Genomic DNA, 6605 nt, shown 5'->3' on the forward strand with positions numbered 1-6605 from the left:
CCGCACACTGCCACTGCGCATGTGCGAGCAGTCTCGCCACGTGATTGGCCGCCACCTTCTTATCAACTAAACCTAACCCTAACCTAATTAATCTAACCTAACCTAATCTTAACCTTAACCTAACTACCCTGTAACCTCACTACCGAATTACCTTGTACCAAATTACCAGATATGGTCTCATTTATTTCGGCTAGAGTAGGTATGGTTAGGTTTAGGTTAGTCAGGTTAGGTTTGGTTAGTTAGGTTAGATTTCGTTAGGTTAGGTAAGGTTAGGTTAGGTTACGTTAAGTTAGCTGATGAGAAGGCAAGACTGCTCGCACATGCGCAAAATATGCGGGGACTTTCTTGGGTGCAGGCCTTCCCGGGCGTCCGCCTCCTTCCTTCCCTCCCCGGCTCACTATGTACTCGAGTGGCGCCGCGCGGAATTAAATGATAATTTTTGTGTACAATCTTCACAGTAAAAGCCTTACAGGAAACAGTTAGCAAATGACAGATTGAATTTTTCTGTGTGTCAGTAACGAAAATGTACGGATAACATAGCAATAGTGGTTGTTAATTGCTATTCTTTAAACATACGTGACAACTCATTGCAACTGTCTATCATCCCCTCAACACGCACTTGACGTTTTGACACCTAATAGTGACAGGCCTTGTCATTCAGCTGACTGACAAAGCGCATCTTTTTGCTACGGTGGAGATGCCTTTCACATTCAGTAACATTGAGTATTCGGGCATGATATTCATTCTCTGATGGGAATACCCAGGCTGAAGCAGCAGAATACAGACACAGGTACCCAGACAGGAGACATCAGATATGAAAGTGCTCTACTGAGTAATGGTGGGCAGGAACCGATAACTTAAGTATTCAAGGAACATCCGAATCCCAACTGCAATACAAATAACATCCACATGCAGGATGCGCCTTATACCAAATATTTGATAATAATAATTATAATAGGATGAGGAAAAAATAATATTTAGTACAAGAAAGATAAAGAATCTAATTACACCAAAGCATGTCTTTTTATTGCTGGAAGAAAGTTTGGGCGTTGGCGGCTGAGGTTTTTTTTTTTTTTTTATGTAGGAGGGGCACCAAGAGCAAAAAAAAAAAAAAAGGGGGGGGTATCGATACCCGAAGAGAGTGGAAAGCGTTAATCAAAAATACAGGATAAGTGTCTTGAAATCTCCTCTTGAAAGAGTTCAAGTCACAGGAAGGAGGAAACACAGAAGCAGGCAGGTAGTTCCAGAGTTTACCAGAGAAAGGGATGAATGACTGAGAATACTGGTTAATTCTTGCATTAGAGAGGTGGACAGAATATTGGCGAAAGAAGGAAGTAAGTCACGTGCAACGAGGCCGCAGAAGGGGAAGCATGTAGTTAGCAAGATCAGAGTAATTAGCATGAAAATAGCGGCAGAAGATAGCAAGAAATGTAACATTGCGGCGATGAGAAAGGCTGAAGACAGTCAGTTAGAGGAGAGGAGTTGAAAAGACGAAAAGCTTTTGATTCCACCCTGTCTAGAAGAGCGGTATGAGTGGAACCCCTTCATACATGTGAAGCATACTCCATACATGGACGGATAAGGCCACTGTACAGAGTTAGCAGCTGGGGGGGGGGGGATGAGAAAAAATGGCGAAGACGACTCAGACTCAGACTCAGAGTAGGAAAATTCCTCTTGAGCTGCGTTGCCATGTCTCTACAGGACCAACTATCGGGTTAACACATGAAAATATCATTATAAATTATAGCTCCATTGTTTAACACCTTGGTGGAAAGGACAGGCGACCCTCCTGCCTCATCTCTCTCTCTCTCTCTCTCTCTCTCTCTGAATTGCGTGATTTTGTGTGAATCAGACCTTTTTTTTATAATTTACTTGTCTGTGTTTCGACTTCTTTTCCACACCGCCTTAGAGGTAAACGTAAGGAGCTTCTCTCTCTCTCTCTCTCTCTCTCTCTCTCTCTCTCTCTCTCTCTCTCTCTCTCTTTCCAGTAATAACGAAGAACACACTAAATTCGTTGAATTAAATTCGTTGAATTAAGAATAGCAAAGATGTTAGTCAAACATAGCAGAAGATCCACCGAGTTACATGTTGCGAACCGGAGTAAAACGAACCCGGAGGAATTTTAGAGGTTTATCAGGCAAAAGAAAGTGATTACTTCAACTATTGGACCCGTAATTGACGTAAATGGAGATTACACTAATGACAAGGGGCAAATTAGTAACATTCTAAACACTTTCCTTGCCTCAGTATTTACAGAAGACTTCAGCAACATTCCTACAGCGCCAACAGTCCAACTTAATAACAACGACGTCCTAAGTAGCATTAATATAACAGAAAGTGACGTGTCAAAATGCTTCAATAAACTTAAAGTTAGCAAGTCACCTGGGCCTGACACGATCTCACCCCTCATCTTAAAAGAAGCGAAATCCAAATTAATTAAACCATTAACCCTATTGTTCAACAAATCCTTGCAGTCCGGTACAATGCCTGATGAATGGAAGCTCGCTAACGTAACTCCGATTTTCAAAAAAGGCAGTAAATATTTACCATGTAATTACCAGCCAGTTAGCTTAACCTCAGTCGTACGCAAAATGTTTGAAACACTAATAAGAGATAAACTCGTTAATCACTAACGTAGATGAAAACAACTTCCTTAAAAATACTCAACACAGCTCCCGTAACAAACGCTCTTATTTGACAAACCTCTTAGATTTCTTCTATAATATTCTGAACCAGTATAACGAGAGTAAAGCGGTAGATATAATATATCTTGATTTTCAAAAGGCCTTCGACAAAGTCCCCCACAAACACTTACTGATTAAACTAAAATCACATGGTATCCAAGGTGACGTGTTGCGATGGGCTGATAACTAGCTAAACAACCATAAACAAAGAGTAGTAATAAATGGAAAAGCATCCAAGTGGACTAACATAACCAGAGGGGTACCACAGGACCTGTTCTCTTCCTTGTTTATATTAACGACATGGATGAGAGTGTTACCAGTATAATATCGAAGTTTGCTGATGACAGCAAAATTGCGAATTCCGTAGTTTCTAACGGACAAGTAATAGAAAATAAGAAAAATCTAGACAAATTGACAGAGTGGGAGCAAACCTGCCAGATGAGTTTTGATGCAAAGTGCTTAACATAGGATATAGAAACAAGAAAGCAAAATATATTTTAAATGGTACCCAACTTAAAAGTGTTGACAACAAAACTGATTTAGGAGTGACAATATCGAGTAGCTTAAAACCTGGCCAACAATGTTCAGAAATCATAAAGAAAGCAAATAAAATAATTGGCTTAATCGGCAGATCTTTTGAATATAAATCTAAGGATACAATCCTCACTTTGTATAACTCTTTAGTCCGTCCCCTTTTGGAATAATGCGTTCAAACATAGTGACCCTACTACCAGAAGGACATTGATAAATTAGAAAGAGTTCAGCGTAGAGTAACAAAAATGATACCAAGCCAAACAAAAACAAACAAAAACAAATCAAACGAAGAGCGTCTTAAAGAATTAAATCTTTTCCCATTAACACAAAGAAGACTAAAAGGTGACTTAATACAGGTATTTAGAATCATCAAAGGCATCGATAACATGCACTGCAGTAAATATTTCAAGATAGACTCTTCAAATTACACGCGAAGAAACGGTTCCAAATTATTGGGAAATCCTTCAACTCTCATGAATAAAAAAAAAAAAAAAAAAATCCATCGAGTAGTAAATCTATGGAATAAGCTACCTTGAGACATGATAGACTGCAACACCGTAGAGACTTTTAAACTTGATAAATATCTTGCCTGCAATTCGCGGCTAACAGCGTTTGTTTGTTAATGATTAACTTCCTTGCCCTCAGGAGATGGTAGCATCTCGTTTCATCTATTTTCTTTCTTTCCTATAAAATTTCCTTTTTTTTTCTCTTCTCTAACTCCGTAAGGTATTTTTTTTTCCGACCTGTTTTTCTTGTACAGCTTATGCCGGAGGGAGTGGAAGGTGGGGAGAGAGCCTTCTGCTTTCCTGTCCTTTTCTTCTGCTATCACCTTAGTAGTCCTAGGTCAGGTTACCTCGTGAGGACCGCAAGGTCTGTTGTGGCCTTTTTTTTTCTATGTACCTCTATGTAACTCTTCTTTATAAAGGTTTGCTTTGCTTCCATTGTGGGTGGCGGCCTCCGCTCTCTCTCTGACCTGAGCCACCTGACCCTACCGATAAGCATCCCGGGTACTCTCGACCTACATGACAACGCCGCAAAACTATGTGATATTTAAGTAAAACCAGAACCATTCGTAGCAGTGCATGGTTTGATGACCTAAATAGTGCATACTTATACTTGAATAAGAAAAAAAAAAAAAAAAAACTCAAAAACAACTTACATATTAAAAGAAGAATTGTGATGTGCCAACACCTAGATGCTCTTCCAACAGTAAAAATACGAACACTTACATGTTAAAGTGCGGCGCAGGCAAGCCTTCCTACAGGGTTACTGTGTCAGCTGTGACCAAATGTTGCGTAGTGGCTCACGATGAAGGGCACGCACCAAGTGACCGAGTGGCTGTGCATGAACATACAGATGGGGCAATCAGCATGAGTTTACTTCAGTTGCCAAATTCTCCACACATGAAGAGAAATATGAACTGTACCCGATACTTCTCAAAGAAAGACGTAATCGCCTGATTCACTCACCTTGTACAAGGTGAGTGAAGGGGAATTAGGCTGCCCGCACACAGGACTCTTTGGTCGGTGGTCGACAGAAAAATGGTGACCACGAAAAATGATCGGCACTAGGTAGTTACACCCCCATTCCTTGGGGGCCATACACGCCGCACTCAAGCCACTCGGTGGCGGCTAGTGTTGTCATGCTCATTGCTGTCACCATGACGGTGCGAAGGTAGTGGTTAGCTGTGCTTAATGGAAAATGAAACGCAAAAAGTGGCCAAGAAAGTACTGGGTAGGATACACCCAATGTCAGCCACAGACTGCTGGCTACACCCCACTGCTAGTCACAGACTGCTGGCTACATCCTATTGTTACTGCTGACTATTGGCTAAACCCCATGTTAGCCACAAACTGCTGTCTACATCCCATTGCTGACTACAGATTGTTGGCTACAGTTAGTGTTAGCCACAGACTGCTGGCTACACCCTATTGTTAGCTTACACAATGCTGTCTCCATCCCATTTTAGCCACAGACTGTTGGCTACACCTCATTGTTACCATGGATTACTGGCTACACCCTATGTTAGCCACAGACTGCTGGATACACACCATTGTTAGCCACAAACTGCTGGCTACACCACATTGTTTGGCAAGATGGCAGTGAAGAGAATCAACGAATATATGTATCTGAGAGTGAACGACAGACAGTGAGGTGGGTATTGAGAGTGGCTTATGTGCAGGCTGCCACTAGAAATAATGTCATCATACTTGTGTGGCGGGGAAATAGTTCCTACGGCTGCTGCATGCTCGCCACTTTTTTTTTATGTCCATACAAATGTGTTCTATTCTGGTAATCTAATTTATTCTATTATTATTGTTATTAATACCATTATTACATTTTTATATATATATATATATATATATATATATATATATATATATATATATATATATATATATATATATATATATATATATATATATATATATATATATATATATATATATATATATATATATATATATATATATATATATATATATATATATATATATATATATATATATATATATGTAAGAAGTTGAAGTGGGCGCGCCTGCGAGAGGCTCACAGACTAGTCAGCGAGTCCCGCCAAAACGAGTCTTAAGGCCCTGAAGGTTTGTTGTTGTGGCGATTTTGGCGGGAGAGGCGAGCGAGAGAGACAGGGTGCAGAGTAGTGGTAGATTTGCCATTTGATTTGCAGGAGTTTGGTCTTGGCAGTGTGCTGTGGGACGTCAGTGAGGTGGCACCGTAGCAGATACTGTGAACTAAGGAGGCTGCAGTGAGGAACTTGCTGTCCCTGGCTGCTATGGTGTTAGTACCGCCGTGCATGGAGGAAGAGCTGCAGTACTTCAGGGTAGTGGTAGTGGTGTACCTTCAGCGCGTTGGGTCGGTGTGCGGTTGGCCCTATAGGGTGTGAGGGTCCTGGGGGTACTGGTTAGGGTGGGACAGTGTCATTGGCATATAACATTTCTTGTGTTGGTGCGTGAAGTGTTTATTTCTCCTGTTTATTTGTATGTGGATTTACCCATTTTCTCATGGGATCAGGTATGTTGGAGTGCCAGCAGTGTGGCCTCTAAGAGTGTTAAGCACTCATATTTTATTTGTGTTTTCTTTATTATGTACTCATTTGTGTTTTCTTTATTATGTACTCAACCATTAAATTTTTAAATTGTGGCCCGGGTTTCTGTGAACCTCAGCAGGAGGTTTAAATTAATCAGTGGGTTCTTGTGGTGAGTGCTTGGTGAGCCTAATTAAGGTAGGTTAACTGTGCCCTAGTTTTGCACTCATTACATATATATATATATATATATATATATATATATATATATATATATATATATATATATATATATATATAGAGAGAGAGAGAGAGAGAGAGAGAGAGAGAGAGAGAGAGAGAGA

The 6605-nt window shown here is 40.3% G+C and overlaps 1 long non-coding RNA gene across 1 annotated transcript; it reads left to right on the plus strand.

The window, feature by feature from the left end:
- The first annotated feature begins 4452 nt into the window (after positions 1-4452).
- LOC135102245 (uncharacterized) lies at positions 4453-6377 on the plus strand. The gene is made up of 2 exons (XR_010269597.1): positions 4453-5372; positions 5905-6377. It is a non-coding gene; the product is annotated as an uncharacterized LOC135102245 (long non-coding RNA).
- Positions 6378-6605: the final 228 nt, after the last annotated feature.

This window comes from Scylla paramamosain, chromosome 7, assembly GCF_035594125.1.
Source record: "Scylla paramamosain isolate STU-SP2022 chromosome 7, ASM3559412v1, whole genome shotgun sequence".
In the NCBI taxonomy this organism is placed as follows: Eukaryota; Metazoa; Arthropoda; class Malacostraca; order Decapoda; family Portunidae; genus Scylla; species Scylla paramamosain.